The following is a 20,000-nucleotide window of genomic DNA, read 5'->3' on the forward strand; positions in this document are numbered from 1 at the left end:
TTGGTATATTTTTGTCTGAGCTTTTGGAACTGATTCCTAAAAAAAAACTGCTGCAGTGTGTCTTTATCACAGGGGTCGGCAACTTTTACCACTCAAAGAGCCATTTTGACCCGTTTCACAAAATAAAGAAAACTATGGGAGCCACAAGACTCTTTTGAATTTTAAAATTAAATAACACAGTGTACAAAGTCTTTTTTTGCTCTGTGCTATGTATTCAACAGGGGTCTCAGACATGCGGCCCACACCTTAATATGAAAATTTAATATTAGTGCGAGTTTTATTTGAATGCTGCTTGACAACATCACATTTGCCAACCATCTCAATTTTTCCAGGAGACTACAGAGTTTCAGGGCAACTATTATCTCGACTGTCTACTGGTTTTCACCCAAACAACAAAAATAAGGGCGTGCTATGTTGACAATGCGTTTAGCGCCCTCTATAACCGTAACAAACGGCTTACCAGCCCATTCACATGTTGTACGAGGCTTCTGCAGACATACATAAGCGACTGCAAGGCATACCTACTCAACAACCATACAGGTCACACTGAGGGTTGTGATATAAACAACTTTAACACTCTGTGAACCCACACCAAACAAGAATGACCGACACATTTCGGGAGAACATCCGCACTCTAACACAAGATAAACACAACATAACAAATACCCAGAATCCCATGCATCCCTAACTCTTCCGGGCTACATTATACACCCCCGCTACCACCAAACCCCGGCCTCCCCAACCCCGGCCACCTCAACCGACACACGGAGGAGGGTGGGTAGTGTAGCCCGTAATAGTTAGGGATGCAAGGGGTTCTGGGTATTTGTTCTGTTGTGTTTATGTTGTGTTACAGTGCGGATGTTCTCCCGAAATGTGTTTGTAATTTTTGTTTGGTGTGGGTTGACAGTGTGGCGCATATTAGTAAGAGTGTTTAAGTTGCTTATATCACAACCCTCAGTGTAACCTGTATGGCTGTTGAACAAGTATGCCTTGCAGTCGCTTGAGCGTTGAGTCAGCGGCCGCACACGAGATGTGGCCCGCCGGCACTCAGATGGCATAGTATTGAAGTGAAGTGAATTATATTTATATAGCACTTTTCTCAAGTGACTCAAAGCGCTTTACATAGTGAAACCCAATATCTAAGTTACATTTAAACCAGTGTGGGTGGCACTGGGAGCAGGTGGGTATAGTGTCTTGCCCAAGGACACAACGGCAGTGACTAGGATGGCTGAGGCGGGAATCGAACCTGCAACCCTCAAGTTGCTGACACGGCCACTCTACCAACCGAGCTATACCGCCTAAAGGCCTACTGAAACCCACTACTACCGACCACGCAGTCTGATAGTTTATATATCAATGATGAAATATTAACATTGCAACACATGTCAATATGGCCGGTTTAGTTTACTAAATTGCCATTTTAAATTTCCCACGAAGTTTCCTGTTGAAAATGTCGCGAAATGATGCCGCGAATGATGACGCGTGCCGTCACCGGTTGTAGCTAACACGTTTTTCCAGTCCGATCCAAGCTATAAGTAGTCTGCTTTAATCGCATAATTACACAGTATTCCGGACATCTGTGTTACTGAATCTTTTGCAATTTGTTCACTTAAAAATGGAGAAATCAAAGAAGAAAGATGTAGGTGGGAAGCGGTGTATTGCAGCTGCCTTGAGCAACACAAACACAGCCGGTTTTTCCTTGTTTACATTCCCGAAGGTGAAGCTTTACTATGGAACAGAGCGGTCAAGCGAACATGGCTCTCGACCACATGTCAACCGGTAGGTTTCAGTGAGAAAATTGTGCTAATAAGTCGGCCCTTGCCGTGGACATGAGCGGAGCTTGCGTCCTCTACTTCCACCGGAGGCACTGGCGGTCACCACACCTGTGGACACAGGGATTTTCCAGAATTATCCTAGTAGATGTGTCTAATAACATCTGAATCGCTCCCACTGCCCTCGCCTTTTTTTTTTTTTTTCCTAGTCCTTTCCTCTCACTATCCTCATCCCCGAATCTTTCATCCTCGCTCAAATTAATAGGGAAATCGTCACTTTCTCGGTCCGAATCGCTCTAGCTGCTGGTGGCCATGATTGTAAACAATGTGAGGATGTGAGCAGCTCCACAACCCGTGACGTCACGTGCACATCGTCTGCTACTTCTGGTACAGGCAAGGCTTTTTTATTAGCGACCAAAAGTTGCGAACTTTATCGTGGATGTTCTCTACTAAATCCTTTCAGCAAAAATATGGCAATATCGCGAAATGATCAAGTATGACACATAGAATGGACCTGCTATCCCCGTTTAAATAAGAACATCTCATTTCAGTAGGCCTTTAAATCGGACGTTCAAGGCATTGCCATCACGTCACGCCTTGAATGTTGTTGTCCGGCTGAAGACCTGAGAATGTTATCTAGGGGAGATTTCTGGGAGAGGCACTGAAATACGTAAAACTTGCCGGAAAAATGGGGGGGTCGACAAGTATGCAGCTGAGCCACATCAGAGTGATCCAAGAGCCGCATGCGGCTCCGGAGCCGCGGGTTGCCGACCCCTGCTTTATCACAAACCACTCTGCTATCACCAGCATGACAAGGTGAAACCCTCCCCTCTTGCTTACATGCCAACGTTTTCCTTATCAAGTTCATAACAAATGTCTTTATCACTTCTGTGTGATTTTTCTTTTTCTGTTTGCCGGCCTTATCGTAGTTTTGATATCTGCTGCTGCAAAAGGTTTATGTCGATGCTTGTCTTCCACATAGCGACATTACACACTGACGCCACATCTGATTTATACCGCACGTACCTGTTTTGTGTAACGACAACAAGCTTTGATTGTGTTTGCTCGCATGTGTTAATTCGCCTCCCTTTCAGTCATAACATTGCTGCGAAAACATTTATAACTGGCTCTAACGGCCAGAGCAGGTTTTTATTAATAATTCAAAAATATGCACGTTTTTAATTTATCTTCAAATATGAACTAGCACAGGGGCAGAGAAGACAAAATAATGTGAGTGTTTTTTTTTTTGTGGTCTTTTCTTCATTCATCATCGCGACTTGAAAGGGGAACATTATCACCAAACCTATGCAAGCGTCAATATATACCTTGATGGTGCAGAAAAAAGACCATATATTTTTTTTAACCGATTTCCGAACACTAAATGGGTGCATTTTGGCAGATTAAACGCCTTTCTGTTTATCGCTCTGGAGGCGATGACGTCAGAATGTGACGTTGCCGAGGTAACACACCCGCCATATTAATTTTCACATTACAAACACCGGGTCTCAGCTCTGTTATTTTCCGTATTTTCGACTATTTTTTGGAACCTTGGAGACATCATGCCTCGTCGGTGTGTTGTCGGAGGGTGTAACAACACTAACAGGGAGGGATTCAAGTTGCACCACCGGCCCGAAGATGCGAAAGTGTCTGCCGCCAGACCGCCATTGAATGTACCAGAGTGTCTCCACATTTTACCGGCGATGACAGACATGGCACAGAGATGTATGGATAACCTGCAGATGCATTTGCAACGATAAAGTCAACTAAATCACAAAGGTGAGTTTGTTGATGTTGACTTATGTGCTAATCAGATATATTTGGTTGCGGCGTGACTGCTAGCCAATCGATGCTAACATGCTATGCTAATCGATGCTAACATGCTATTTACCGGCGGTGCTAAAGCAGACATGGCACAGAGATGTATGGATAACCTGCAGATGCATTTGCAACGATAGTCAACGAAATCACAAAGGTGAGTTTTGTTGATGTTGACTGCCAGCTAAGCGATGCTAACATGCTACGCTAATCGATGCTAACATGCTATTTACCGGCGGTGCTAAAGCAGACATGGCACAGAGATGTATGGATAACCTGCAGATGCATTTGCAACTATATTACATTTCCTTCCACCCACATTTAATGCGAAAAAAACACTTACCAATCGACGGATTTAAGTTGCTCCAGTGTCAAAAGATGCGAAAGTCCTGATCGTTTGGTCCGCACATTTTACCGGCGATGCTAACGCAGCTATTCGGCCATGCTATGGCTATGAATAGCGTCAATAGCTATTCGCTCAATAGCTTCAGTTTCTTCTTCAATACTTTCATACTCCAACCATCTGTTTCAATACATGCGTAATCTGTTGAATCGCTTAAACCGCTGAAATCCGAGTTTGAATCCGAGCTAATGTCACTTTATCTTGCTGTGCTATTCCCATTGTTTGTTTACATTGGCAGCACTGTATGACGTCACAGGGAAATGGATAGTGGTTTCGAAGATAGCGAAAATAAGGCACTTTAAAGCTTTATTTAGGGATATTCCGAGACCGGTAAAATTTTTAAAAAAACATCAAAAAATACAACAAGCCACTGGGAACTAATTTTTATTGTTTTTAACCCTTTTGAAATTGTGATAATGTCCCCCTTTAACCGATTTCCAAACTCTGAATGGGTGAATTTTGGCGAATTAAACACCTTTCTATTATTCGCTCTCGGAGCGATGACATCACCTAGGTAGTCAATCCACAATTTTCTCAAACACATTACAAACATCGAGTCTGATCAGCTCTGTTATTTTCCGTTTTTTCGACTGTTTTCCGTGCCTTGGAGACATCATGCCTCGACGGAGGGTGTAACAACACGATCAGGGACGGATTCAATTTGACTTACGTGGAGTGTGCATCGATTAGCACGGCATGCTAATCGATACTAACATGCTATTTAGGCTAGCCGTATATACATATTGCATCGTTATGCCTCATTTGTAGCTATATTTGCATCCAGCCTTTCCCTCCACCCACATTTAATGCCAAACAAACACATACCAATCGACGGATTTAAGTTGCACCAGTGTCAAAAGATCCGAAAGTCCCTCGTTTGGTCTGCGCACTTTACCGGTAATGCTACGACAGATGGCACAGAGATATATGGATACCCTGCGACACTCAAAGCAGATGCATTTCCAACGATAAAGTCAACAAAATCACAAAGGTGAGTTTTGTTGATGTTATTGACTTATGTGCTAATCAGACATATTTGGCCGCAGCATGACTGCCAGCTAATTGATGCTAACATGCTATTTTTGGGCGGCATGGCGTAGTGGGTAGAGCGGCCATGCCAGAAACCTGAGGGTTGCAGGTTCGCTTCCCACCTATTGACATCCAAATCGCTGCCGTTATGTCCTTGGGCAGGACACTACACCCTTGTCCCCGGTGCCGCTCACACTAGTGAAAGAATGATGAATGAATACTAGGTGGTGGTCGGAGGGGCCGTAGGTGCAAACTGGCAGCCACGCTTCCGTCAGTCTACCCGAGGGCAGCTGTGACTACTGATGTAGCCTACCACCACCAGGTGTGAATGAATGATGGGTTCCCACTTCTCTGTGAGCGCTTTGAGTATCTTAAAATAGAAAAGCGCGATATAAATCTAATCCATTATTATTATTATTATTATTTAGGCTAGCTGTATGTACATTTGTAGCTATATTTGCATCCAGCCTTTCACTCCACCCACATTTAATGCCAAACAAACACTTACCAATCGACGGATTTAAGTTGCTCCAGTGTCACAAAATGCGAAAGTCCTGATCGTTTGGTGCGCACATTTTACCGGCAATGCTAAAGCAGACATGGCCGAATAGCGTCAATAGCTATTCGCTCAATAGCTTCAGTTTTTTCTTCAATTTCGTTTTTTTTGCTATCTGCCTCCATACTCCAACCATCCGTTTCAATACATGCGTAATCTGTTGAATTGCTTAAACCGCTGAAATCAGAGTCTGAATCCGAGCTAATGTCGCTATATCTTGCTGTGTTGGCATCACTAAATGACGTCACAGGAAAATTTACAGATAGCGAAAATCAGGCACTTTAAAGCCTTTTTTCGGGATATTCCACAATGGGTAAAACATTTTTTAAAACTTCGAAAAATAAAATAAGCCACTGGGAACTGATTTTTTATTGGTTTTAACCCTTCTGAAATGGTGCTAATGTTCCCCTTTGAAAGTGACAGACGAGGGGAGGACGCCGCACGGAAGGATCCAGGCTTTGACCAAAAAATTAAGTGGCCATCAAAGGGAGTTGAAAAAAAATACACACACACACTAATGGTTTCAGTAACCACGTCAAAATGAGACAATCGGAGCATCATGCGAAAGGTATGTGCTTTAAGGTAAAGTGGCCTGAGTCACAAAAGAACATCCCTGAAGCTACACATGCGGAGATAAGTGTATACACACACACCCACGCACGCACTCACACATCACACACCCGCGCACACAATGCAGCTTTTCTAGAACTTTTAACATAGGGATTTAGCCTGGAGGTTCAGAAAGCTAACTGGAAAAGAGAGCTAACTGACCTAAATCCATGCTGTCGAGGTGACGGATATGTGAAAGGATGACCGAAATGACTAATTGGATTGAAGCCGGCCAGATATCACTGCGGTATCATTCATCATTATTGATATCGCCAGTGTTTCCCGGCCTAATGACTGCTCAGTCAACATGGTCCTAGTCAGCAGTGCTTATTCAGACTGGAGCCAACAGCTGTAAATAATCGAAGACTTTCACACACATCATCCTTCTGTTGTGATACTCTGGCACACTTTGGCTTCACACTAGGAACTGGAATCTATTTTAAAGTACTTTTGAAGCAATGTCTGGTTTAGGGTGTCTTTGTAGTTTATCTTAAAGGCTGAGATCCGCCCAGAGTTCCTTAAAGACCTACTGAAACCCACTACTAACGACCACGCAGTCTGATAGTTTATATATCAATGATGAAATATTAACATTGCAACACATGCCAATACGGCCGGTTTAGTTTACTAAATTGCAATTTTAAATTTCCCGCGAAGTGTCCTGTTGAAAACGTCGCAGTATGATGACACGTATGTTGAAACGTGCGTTTGACGTCACCGGTTGTAGCGGAATTACACGGTATTCTGGACATCTGTGTTGCTGAATCTTTTGCAATTTGTTCAATTAATAATGGAGAAGTCAAAGAAGAAAGACGTAGGTGGGAAGCGGTGTATTAGAGCTGTCTTTAGCAACACAAACACAGTTTCCTTGTTTAAAATTCCCAAAGGTGAAGCTTTACTATGGAACAGAGCGGTCAAGCAAACATGGTTCCCGACCACATGTCAACCGGCAGGTTTCAGTGAGAAAATTGTGGTAATACGTCGGCCCTTACCGTAGACATGAGCGGAACTTGCGTCCTCCTGCAGCTGCGGACTATTACCCCCTCCCAGCAGAGACACTGGCGGTCACCACACCCGTGGCCACACACCTCCGACTTTCAGGTGCCATATAATCTCACTAAAACACTAGTAACACAATAAGCAGATAAGGGATTTTCCAGAATTATCCTAGTAAATGTGTCTAATAACATCTGAATCGCTCTCACTGCCCTTGCCTTTTTTTTTTTCTAGTTCTTCACTTTCACTGTCCTCATTCACGAATCGTTCATCCTCGCTCAAATTAATGGGGAAATTGTTGCTTTCTCGGTCCGAATCGCTCTAGCTGCTGGTGGCTATGATTGTAAACAATGTGAGGATGTGAGCAGCTCCACAACCGGTGACGTCACGCGCATATCGTCTGCTACTTCCGATACAGGCAAGGCTTTTTTATTAGCGACCAAATGTTCTCTATTAAATCTTTTAAGCAAAAATATGGCAATATCGCGAAATGATCAAGTATGACACATGGAAATTTCATTTCAGTAGGCTTTTAAGAGAAAGTGATTGCAGCTATTTTGGATACAACACTTCTCAGACACCAAGAGAACTTTCGAATGTCCAGGTCAGCTGTGATTCTACTTACCGAAAAACTTTGTCCTTTTGTTGAAGGAGAGACAACGAGAATGCGGGCTCCAGTGGATGTGATAAAAAAGAGGGCGTGTTTTGTATTACTTCGCCAACGAGGGAAGACCACGCTTTTGGACTGGCAAAGCAGTTATTGTCCGCCATGTATGCCGCGGACTCAACGTCTAGGTCACGGGTGTCAAAAGTACGGCCCGCGGGCCGGATCAGGTTTTATCCAGCTCGCGGGATGAGTTTGCTCGGACCCTATTGTATTTCTAAGGTTTTATTATAATTCCGCCGCCTCTTTGAGCTGTAATTTGACCCCCTTAACATGCTTCAAAACTCACCAAATTTTACACACGCATCAGGACTGGCAAAAATTGCCATCTAATTAAAAAAAAACAAACCCAAAACTCAAAATTGCGCTCTAGCGCCCCCCAGGAAAAAACACAGACAAAACTTCATGTAACTTCCGTTAGGAATGTCGTAGAGACATGAAACAAAAGTATACAAATTAACCTGAAATTTTTGAATGAAAGAAACAGCTCTTCTACATGTGTCTACTGGATGTTGCAATAGCAATTATTTGTGTCTCTGATGATGGTACACATGTATAAAATAAACCACATGATGTTAGTACAACAATCGAGGAAAATGATCAAACTACATACATGGCATACCGTAATTTGATTTTGATATTTTTGTATCTTGATTGATTGAAAATGAACACCATTGAGTTGACTGATGAACATTATCACATCATTCATTCAGAAAATATAAATAACGACAAATAAAGATAGATTACTTTTAAGCGCAACATGCACGTGTAAAAAAACAACAACATTATGATTTGTACATTTTCAGAATGTGCTTCTTCTATTTTTAAAAACAGAAAACAATCTAAATGTGCCCACTTGGGAATAGATTTTTCCCCATGTGGCCCCTGAACTAAAATGAGTTTGACACCCCTGGTCTAGGTCCAGAGTATATAAAGTCACCAAAAAGTAATGGACAATGAAGGTGAAGACAAAAGAGTGAAGAGTGTCCTGACCAGATATCTAGATCCCTAGATTGATTGATGTAAAATGTTCTTTGTCACATTGTTTACTTTCACATGTCCATTAAATATTTGATTAATGTATGATGTCTCAGCTGTCCTTTGTCACCGATTCTGTTCAAAACTTTTATGGACAGAATTTCTAGGCGCAGTCAAGGCGTTGAGGGGATCCGGTTTGGTGGCCACGGGATTAGGTCTCTGCCTTTTGCAGATGATGTGGTCCTGATGGCTTCATCTGGCCGGGATCTTCAGCTCTCGCTGGATCGGTTCGCAGCCGAGTGTGAAGCGACTGGAATGAGAATCAGCACCTCCAAGTCCGAGTCCATGGTTTTCGCCCGGAAAAGGGTGGAGTGCCATTTCCGGGTTGGGGAGGAGACCCTGCCCCAAGTGGAGGAGTTCAAGTACCTAGGAGTCTTGTCCACGAGTGAGAGAAGAGTGGATCGTGAGATCGACAGGCGGATCGGTGCGGCGTCTTCAGTAATGCAGACGTTGTATCGATCCGTTGTGGTGAAGAAGGAGCTGAGCCGGAAGGCAAAGCTCTCAATTTACCGGTCGATCTACGTTCCCATCCTCACCTATGGTCATGAGCTTTGGGTCATGACCGAAAGGATAAGATCACGGGTACTAGCGGCCGAAATGAGTTTCCTCCGCCGGGTGGCGGGGCTCTCCCTTAGAGATAGGGTGAGAAGCTCTGCCATCCGGGAGGAACTCAAAGTAAAGCCGCTGCTCCTCCACATCGAGAGGAGCCAGATGAGGTGGTTCGGGCATCTGGTCAGGATGCCACCCGAACGCCTCCCTAGGGATGTGTTTAGGGCACGTCCAGCTGGTAGGAGGCCACGGGGAAGACCCAGGACACGTTGGGAAGACTATGTCTCCCGGCTGGCCTGGGAACGCCTCGGGATCCCCGGGAAGAGCTAGACGAAGTGGCTGGAGATAGGGAAGTCTGGGCTTCCCTGCTTAGGCTGCTGCCCCCGCGACCCGACCTCGGATAAGCGGAAGATGATGGATGGATGGTCTCAGCTGTGATTCACTACAATAGGGCCCCACAGCACACTGGATTCCAGTTAATTCAAATACCACAACACTGGATATTGTTCAGGTAAGTTAAATTTAAGAACTTGCACACAAATCAACACTGGAGGTGACTATGCGTTGCGAATTTTCCGTGCATGCGCATTAGGTCGTGTTGTGTGTGGAGAAGGATAAGGTTAGGTGGGATTTACCCTGGATACCCTTAGCATAGAAGGGGCCTTAGGACAGAGAGATGAATAAATACACGGAGGTATACACACAAGAAGTGAACTCAAGTGACGTCACATATTTCAGACTTAAAAAGTTTACAAATGAAAACGGAGGAGGATAAACAACCTCTAAAGGCTTAGTTGGCCACGTACGTGGACAGCACCTTTTAGCTCTTATTTCCAAGATTGTGTACAATACCAAATTGGGGTCTTATGTGCTTATGTGGACTCTTATACTGCCATCTGGTGGTGTTAGAAGAGTATAGCATACAATGAAATTTGGAAGAAAAAAAAAAGTGTAAAAATAAGAATTAGCATGTCACTAAACATGAAGTACACGTTTGTTACTTATGGACTAAGTACATCATATACAAATATGATTGTTAGTTTTTATTCTAATTAGGATCGAAAAAGCCCAAATAGCAAAAAAATAAAAAAAGCATGTAAACAAACAGCTTGGGCCTTAAGAGGTTAATAGAGGGAACTGCACTTTTTTCGGAAATTTGCCTATTGTTCGCAATCATTATTAAAGACATTGTTGATGCATTCTAAATAAATGTAATTAAAAGTCCGCTTAGTTTAGTTTATTAAGGATCCCCATTAGTCTACACCGCAGTGGAGACTATTCTTCCTGGGGGTTCAGGCAAAAAAACATCACACAACCACAAAACAAAAGATTAAAATGCAGTACAACATGATCCAATAATAAATTGTCATAATACAAAAATAGCAACAACAAAGAACCAAAAAATACCAATAACTTTTGTTACATAATAATTTTCATACCAAAGATAAAAATAGCAATATAAAAATAGATATACTGTATACATTTTTGCAAAAATAAAACAAAAGAACCAGTGGCCTAAAATATACACATTAGTGTACCAAAGACAAACAATAAGTGACAAAAAAGTATCATCCATCCATTTTCTGCTGCTTATCCCATAATCAATAAAATACTCAATAGTCAATAAAAACAGTCATGACATTAGGTACAATCTAGAATAATCTCTTTCCACCTATAAATTCCAATAAATAACCATTCATAAACCGCCAAAAATACTCCATTAACATTTAACACTAACATTAACCAAGTATTGGTGATATTGTTACTATAAGCACATTCACACACAAACTATTTACATCGTTGTTGTGAACACTTCCCTGTGTCCCAGTGTTTACATCATGGGTGTCAAACTCTGACCCGCGGGCCAAATGTGGCCCGCCGTGTAATTTAATTTGGCCCTTGAAGCAATATCAATTTAACATTGGAGCTGGCCCGCCGGTGCGATACAGCGTCGGTGCCGCTGTAACACCGCATTCACCGCTAATACTCATACTTGCCAACCATCGTAATTTTCCCGGTAGACTCCCGAAGTTCAGTGCCCCTCCCGAAAATCTCCCGGGGCAACCATTCTCCCGAATTTCTACCGATTTCCACCTGGACAACTATATTGGGGGCGTGCATTTAAGGCACTGCTTTTAGCCTTCTCTACAACCTGTCGTCACGTCCGCTTTTCCTCCATACTAACAGCGTGTCACATAATATTTGTGGCTTTTACACCTACACACACACACAAGTGAATGCCATGCATACTTGGTCAACAGCCATACAGGTCACACTGAGGGTGGCCGTATAAACAACGTTAGCACTGTTACAAATATGCGCCACACTGTGAACCCACACCAGAATGACAAACACATTTCGGGTGAACATCTGCACCGTAACACAACAGAACAAATACCCAGAAACCCTTGCAGCACTATCTCTTCCGGGAAACTTCCAGCAAACTGACCAATAATTAACGTTTTATTCAGGCATTTTCTCTTGCTAGTTCAAGGCTCGAATGTTTGGTTCATTCATTATTGTTATTTTATTTTTAAATGTATTATTAGCCTGTGGAAAACATTTGATATTTACCTCAGAAGATTGCAAATAGAAAAAAAGGCATTACATTTTTATTAAAATTGTATTTGATATGCCATTGATATTTTTTTAATTCCTATTATTATTATTTGAAACTGAATTTTGCATGTCACTAAAGTTATATAAGCCTTGCTTGTTCAATATTTAAAAACTTGTGTGGGTCCCTATTAAAAGGTTCATTTGTTCAACCTTGGCCCGCGGTTTTGTTCAGTTTAAAATTTTGGCCCACTCTGTATTTGAGTTTGACACCCCTGGTTTACATCATCAAGTCATCTGCTGCTTCTTCGCTTCCTGTAAGTTTATTGTAGATCATGGGTGTCAAACTCTGGCCCGCGGTCCAAATTTGGCCTGCCGTTTAATTTCATTTGGCCCTAGAGGCAATATCAAATTAACATTAGAGCTGGCTCACCAGTAACACCAAATTCACCGCTAATACTCATACTTGCCAACCCTCCCGATTTTCCCGGGAGACTCCCGAAGTTTAGTCCCCTTCTCGAAAATCTCCCTGGGCAACCATTCTCCCGATTTCCACCCGGACAACAATATTGGGAACGTGCCTTAAAGGCACTGCCTTTAGCGTCCTCTACAACATGTCGTCACGTCCTCTTTTCCTCCATACTAACAGCTGACCAAGTCACATAACATATGCGGCTTTCACACACACATATGCGAATCCCAGGCATACTTGGTCAACAGCCATACAGGTCACACTGATGGTGGCCGTATAAACAACTTTAACACTGTTACAAATATGCGCCACACTGTAAACCCACACCAAACAAGAATGACAAAACACATTTCGGGAGAACACCCGCACCGTAACACAACATAGACACAACAGAACAAATACCCAGAACCCCTTGCAGCACTAACTCTTCCGGAACGCTACAATATACACCCCCCCCCCCCCCCCCCCGCTACCACCAAACCCCGCCCACCTCATTTTTATTTTATTTTCGAATTTATTAGCCTGTGGAAAAAGTTAATGTTGATATTTACCTCAGAAGGCTGCAAATAGAAAAGAGGCATTCATTTTTTATAGTACATTTTATTTAATATACCACTGAAAGTTGATTTTGCACCATTACGTTATATAAACTCTGCCTGTTCCACGGGAGGAAGCCCTAGTATCCGGAGGGAACCCACCCAGTCACGGGGAGAACATGCAAACTCCACACAGAAAGATCCCAAGCCCGGGATTGAACCCAGGATTACTCAGGACCTTCGTATTGTTAGGCAGATGCACTAACCCCTGTTACACCGTGCAGCCCTATTTAAGCCTTGCTTGTTCAATATTTAATGCAAAACTTGCTTGGGTCCCTATTAAAAGGTTAATTTGTTCAACCTTGGCCCGCGGCTTTGTTCAGTTTTAAATTTCGGCCCACTCTGTATTTGAGTTTGACACCCCTGATGTAGATCATAAATCATGCAACTCACCTGGACAGAAGATGTCTGAGGAGGTATTCCGGCAAGTTGGTACACTTTGACAGCCATTTAGAAAAAGACACTTGGTACCACCCACCTCTCATCCCATTTCTTCGAGAGGATGATGAGACATTCTTCATCTAAATGGGAATATATGAACATCACAGCAGTCGGCATCCTAATGACAGCAGACATTGCACTGTAAGGGATGTTTTATTATGTATGTTGTCTCTCCCAAAGTCTCCAATAAGAAAATAAAAGCAAATGTTGTGATGCGTTTTCGAAATTAATGTGCCGCCTATGTTTAAAATTATCAAAATACGTAAAAATTAAATGTTATTCTATATGTGTCCGTTACTTCATAACATGTATACTTACATCATGTATATAAAACCTCAATGGAAGTGTTTGGATGTTTATTTAAGGGCTTTGTAGGCGGAATTGCACAGCTCCCGTGGGCTCCATTGTAAGCTGAATTTTGATCGCATTTATTTAATATTTAGAATGCAAATCAATCAATCAATCAATCAATGATTATTTATATAGCCCTAAATCACTAGTGTCTCAAAAGTCTGCACAAACCACAACGTCATCCTTGGTAGAGCCCACATAAGGGCAAGGAAAACTCACACCCAGTGGGACGTCGGTGACAATGATGACTATGAGAAACCTTGGAGAGGACCGCATATGTGGGCAAACCCTAGGCAAAATTCGAAAATAAGTGCAGTTTGCCTTTCAGAAGACAGAATATTTTAATATGTTTTCTGAGGAGTGAAGTATTTTTGTATGTTTGTTTATTTTTCAAATAAAATGATGTAAAATATGAGTGTGCATGTGTGTGTATAGGTACTCTATGAGCACATTCTTCAAAACCGTTACAATAACGATAACTTTGGTGACAAAACCGTGATATGAAATTTTAAAATTGTATTAATATTGTATACATTTTTTTTGATTGATTGAAACTTTTATTTTGTTTGTTTTTCTTTCATAAAGAAGTACAATCATGTGTTCTTACGGACTGTATCCCTGCAGACTGTATTGATCTATATTGATATGTAATGTATATATTGTGTTTTTTATGTTGATTTAATAATTAAAAAAATAATAATAATTGTGCGGCCCGGTGGTTGGGGACCACTGGTCTACATAACACATAATGGTAGTTCTTTGGTGAAAGTGTTGCATAGATTATGTTTTACAGATCATTTTCAAGTAGCTTTGTGAGCATCTCGTCAGGATGCGCCATTTTATGGGCGAATCTTATTTATGTGGCTCACCTTCGGCATCACCACCGTCATCTTTGTTGTGGCGGTGTAGCGTGTGAGGACGGGAGTGGAAGAAGTGTCAAAAGATGGAGATAACTGTTTTAATGACATTCAGACTGTACTTAAATTAATCACGGAGAAGCATCTCCTCATCCATGGCTCGATAACACAACATCAACCGAAACCCTCTAATAACTAAATTTCTTTGTTTGAATTATGTAAACCCACTACAGTTTTTAGTGCTTTGATAGTTTCTCTACTGACAGATATAAGTAAGAACCAGCAACACGTGACAATGTAGTTGGGAAAGGGCATGTTCACCACTGTGTTACAACACCTTTCTATCCATATATACATATATATGCGTGCGTGTGTGTGTGTGTATATATATCTATATATATATGGATATGTGTGTATATGTACATATATATATACCGATATAGGTACAATATTTTTGTACCAATACAGGTATCAACATGCAATTCGAATGTATATTCTATCTATCTATCGATCTATCTATATATATATATGTATATCCATCAATCCATTATCTACCACTTATTCCTTTTGGGGTCGCGGGGGGCGCTGGTGCCGATGTCAGCTACAATCGGGCGGAAAGCAACACGTGACAAAGTAGTTGGGAAAGGGCATGTTCACCACTGTGTTACAACACCTTTCTATCCATATATGTATGCGTGTGTGTGCATATATATATATATATTTTTTTTTTGTACCAATACCGGTATCAACATGCATTTCAAATTGATACATACATACATACATATATATATATATATATATATATATATATATATATATATATATATATATATATATATATATATAAATAAATAAATAATAAATGGGTTGTACTTGTATAGCGCTTTTCTACCTTCAAGGTACTCAAAGCGCTTTGACACTATTTCCACATTTACCCATTCACACACTGATGGAGGGAGCTGCCATGCAAGGCGCCAATCAGCACCCATCAGGAGCAAGGGTGAAATGTCTTGCTCAGGACACAACGGACGTGACGAGGTTGGTACTAGGTGGGATTTGAACCAGGGACCCTCGGGTTGCGCACGGCCACTCTCCCACTGCGCCACGCCGTCCCTACATATATATATATATACTATCCGTCTATATATATCCATCCATCCATTAACTACGGCTTATTCCTTTTGGGGTCGCGGGGGGCGCTGGTGCGTCGATGTCAGCTACAATCGGGCGGAAGGCGGGGTACACCATGGACAAGTCGCCACCTCATCGCAGTGCCAACACAGATAGACATATATATATATATATATATATATATATATATATATATATATATATATATATATATATATATATGTACATATATATATACATATATTTGTGTGTATATATATGAATATGCGTCTATATGTACATATATATATATATACACTAGTATAGGTACGATATTTTTGTACCTATACCAGTATCAACATACATTTCGAATCGTTACGATTGTAGCTGAGATAGACGCCAGTGCCCCCCGCGACCCCAAATGGGAATAAGCGGTAGAAAAATGGATGGATGGATACATACATACAGTATATTATATATATATGTATATATATATATATATATATATATATATATAGATATATGTGTGTGTGTATATATGTATATGTGTGTATATGTATATACCGGTATATATACAATATTTTTGTACCCATACCGGTATCAACATGCATTTCGAATTAATACACACACACATATATATATATATATATATATATATATATATATATATATATATACATATACATATATGTATGTGTGTGTATTAATTCGAAATGCATGTATATATGTATATATATATATATATATATATATATATATATATATATATATATATATATATATACATATATACATATATATATATATATATATATATATATATATATATATATATATATATATATATATATATATATATATAAATACATATATAAATAGCGATTCGAAAAACATTTTGATACCGGTATAGGTACAAAAAACTAATATATACAAATGTGAACATTATATATATATATATATATATATATATATATACATATATATATATATATATATATATATATATATATATATATATATATATATATATATATATATATATATATATATATATATATATATCCCATCCATCCATTTCTACCGCTTATTCCCTTTCGGGTTCGCGGGGGCCGCTGGCGCCTATCTCAGCTACAATCGGGCTATATATATATATATATATATATATATATACATATATATATATATATGTATATATATATATATATATATATATATTTTGCGAGTTTGAATTTTGATTGATTGATTGATTGAAACTTTTTCTAGTAGATTGCACAGTACAGTACATATTCCGTACAATTAACCACTAAATGGTAACACCTGAATAAGTTTTTCAACTTGTTCAAGTATTCATGTTAAGGAATTGATTAACGTTAATTAATTAATTGATTGTCAAATGATTGACACGAACAGCACTTTTGTACAGTATTGCAGCATTGGAGCTCCGTAAAATAGTGCACGCATGCATGACGGGGGAGGGGGGGCGAGGAGGGGGGGGGGGGGGGGGTTATCCAAGGTGTTTGAGACGGATGATGGGGGGGGGGGGGCAACAGAGGGGGTAAAAGGGGAGAGAGAGAAAGGCAGGGTGCTGGAAATTGGGCGGACGCATAAAAAGTGCGCGGAGTCTCGGATGCTGGATCATTGTGGACACGTCCCTCCTCCTTTGCACGTCGCCTGGCTCAGCCCCACTCTACCTCCCTCCCCTTCCTCTCCTCACTCCCTCCATCCATCCATCCATCCATCCATCCATTCCTCCCGCCGAACCGAGGAGCGGTACCGGGTGATCCACTTTGGAGGAGACAACTTATTTTTATTTTTTTTCCAAGGGATTTAATGAGCCTCCAAGACGCGAGACTTCTACTTTAAGGCTCATTTAGACTTTTTTCTTTTTTTCAAACGAATATTAACAACACCTGGACTGGACTGTCTCTCACCTCAGTTTTTCTTGGTTCTGGACCTGGACCTCTACTGATGGTGAGTCCCTGAAGTGTTCCGACGCGTCCTCCGTGAGGCGTTCACGGAACCGACCTGTTGAATTAGAAAAGTAGGAGAAACAAGTGTTGCAGGGTAAAACAAACATTGCATTACTTTTTTTTTTTTTTTTTTAAATATAAACACTCGTTCGGAGTGCGTTAATATTGTGTGAAATGACAAAAAAAGGTGCGTTTTCACGCATTGTCGCTCCCATTAATGATTGTTCGCATCTTTGTTTGATCTTGTGCAACATCTTGGCCATTCCGTACCAGAGGGCGTCACTTTGAAGGTGCAAACTGTAAATTGGCTTATGTCACCTTTTAGTGTTGTTGTGTTTTTTTTTGTGTGTGTGTAAAATGTGTCAATCGTGCAGGACAAAGCCTGCTTTGCACGCACGCACACGCAAGCTGACGTGTAAATCAGGTCTCAATAACACCGCCGAGGCTTAAATGTTAGCATCACAGTTATATATATATTTTAATAGTGTGTGAATGTGAGTGTGAATGTTGTCTGTCTCTGTGTTGGCCCTGCGATGAGGTGGCGACTTGTCCAGTGTGTACCCCGCCTTCCGCCCGATTGTAGCTGAGATAGGCGCCAGCGCCCCCCGCGACCCCGAAAGGGAATAAGCGGTAGAAAATGGATGGATGGATGGATGGATGGATATTCATTTAATTTAACACGTTTACATGTAATATGTATGCATATCGTATGTGTGTGTCGGTTACAGTGAAGTTGCAACATTTGAAGTATATATATATATATATATATATATATATATATATATATATATATATATATATATATATGTATATATATAGGCAAGCGGTAGTAAATGGATGGATATGTGTGTATATATATATATATATATATATATATGTGTGTGTGTGTGTTGGCCCTGCGATGAGGTGGCGACTTGTCCAGGGTGTACCCCGCCTTCCGCCCGATTGTAGCTGACATAGGCGCCAGCGCCCCCCGCGACCCCAAAAGGGAATAAGCGGAAGAAAATGGATGGAGGGATGTATGTATATATATATATATATATATATATATATATATATATATATATATATATATGAAATACTTGACTTGGTGAATCTAGCTATAAATATACTCCTCCCCTCTTCCCCAAAAGGGAATAAGCGATAGAAGATGCATGGATATATATATATATATATATATATATATATATATATATATATATATATGTGTGTTGGCCCTGCGATGCATGGATATATATATATATATATATATATATATATATATATATATATATATATAAATATAAGTGTGTGTTGGCCCTGCGATGAGGTGGCGACTTGTCCAGGGTGTACACCGCCTTCCGCCTGATTGTAGCTGAGATAAGCGCCAGCGCCCCCCGCAACTCTAAAAAGGGAATAAGCGGTAGAAAATGGATGGATATATATATATATATATATATATATATATATGGACAAGCAGCAGTAAATGTATGTATGTATGTATATATATACATATATATGTATATATATATGTATATATATATATATACATATATATATTTTTTTTAAAGAATATTTTAGTTATCAATTAAAATCTTAAGTATATTTGCTTGAATTACAATTCAAGTCTACTCTTTTTGCACTTTTTTTTTGTTCTGCATTATGTTATTTGATAGCCACATAAGCTGTCTTATTTATTTAAATGCAACAGATTCCATGTTTCTTTAAATCAATTCATTCTCAACAATCCGCTGGATATTTTTAATTGCTCAAATGCTGATGTACTAAATAGTTTGGAGGCATTAATGAAATGTCTTTAAAGGGGAACATTATCACAATTTCAGAAGGCTTAAAACCAATAAAAATCAGTTTCCAGTGGCTTATTTTATTTTTCGAAGTTTTTGTCTAAAGCAAACATTCCTAAAGTACTATACTTGTCCAAGCTCTCTCTACTGGCGGTGGAACAGAAATATGCAAGAATGCAGGGTCGTAATCTTAACTTTAGTTCCTTAAACACACTAAAACCATTCACTCAAAATCTGCTCAGCAGTTATATTTAAAAGCCACATAATGTCACTCATTATTATTATTCGTCTTGCTTTCATTATTTTTTCCAGTGTGGCCCTCCTGTTTTAATTTGACTTTTAGAACATTCCGCAGGGGCCCCTAAATAACAAGCGTCGACCACGAATGGCTTCCGGGCTACAGTTTTGACACACCTGGCTATTAATTTACAG

The 20,000-nt window shown here is 40.3% G+C and overlaps 1 protein-coding gene across 1 annotated transcript in view; it reads left to right on the plus strand.

The window, feature by feature from the left end:
* The first annotated feature begins 17,438 nt into the window (after positions 1–17,438).
* Positions 17,439–20,000, plus strand: part of bmp4 (bone morphogenetic protein 4) — a 31,798-nt gene continuing 29,236 nt past the window's right edge. Inside the window, exon 1 of the mRNA XM_061896077.1 lies at positions 17,439–17,785. The gene's annotated coding sequence lies outside the window, so the exon portion shown is untranslated. The remainder of the gene's footprint in view (positions 17,786–20,000) is intronic.

This window comes from Nerophis ophidion, linkage group LG03 (genome assembly GCF_033978795.1).
Source record: "Nerophis ophidion isolate RoL-2023_Sa linkage group LG03, RoL_Noph_v1.0, whole genome shotgun sequence".
Taxonomy (NCBI): domain Eukaryota; kingdom Metazoa; phylum Chordata; class Actinopteri; order Syngnathiformes; family Syngnathidae; genus Nerophis; species Nerophis ophidion.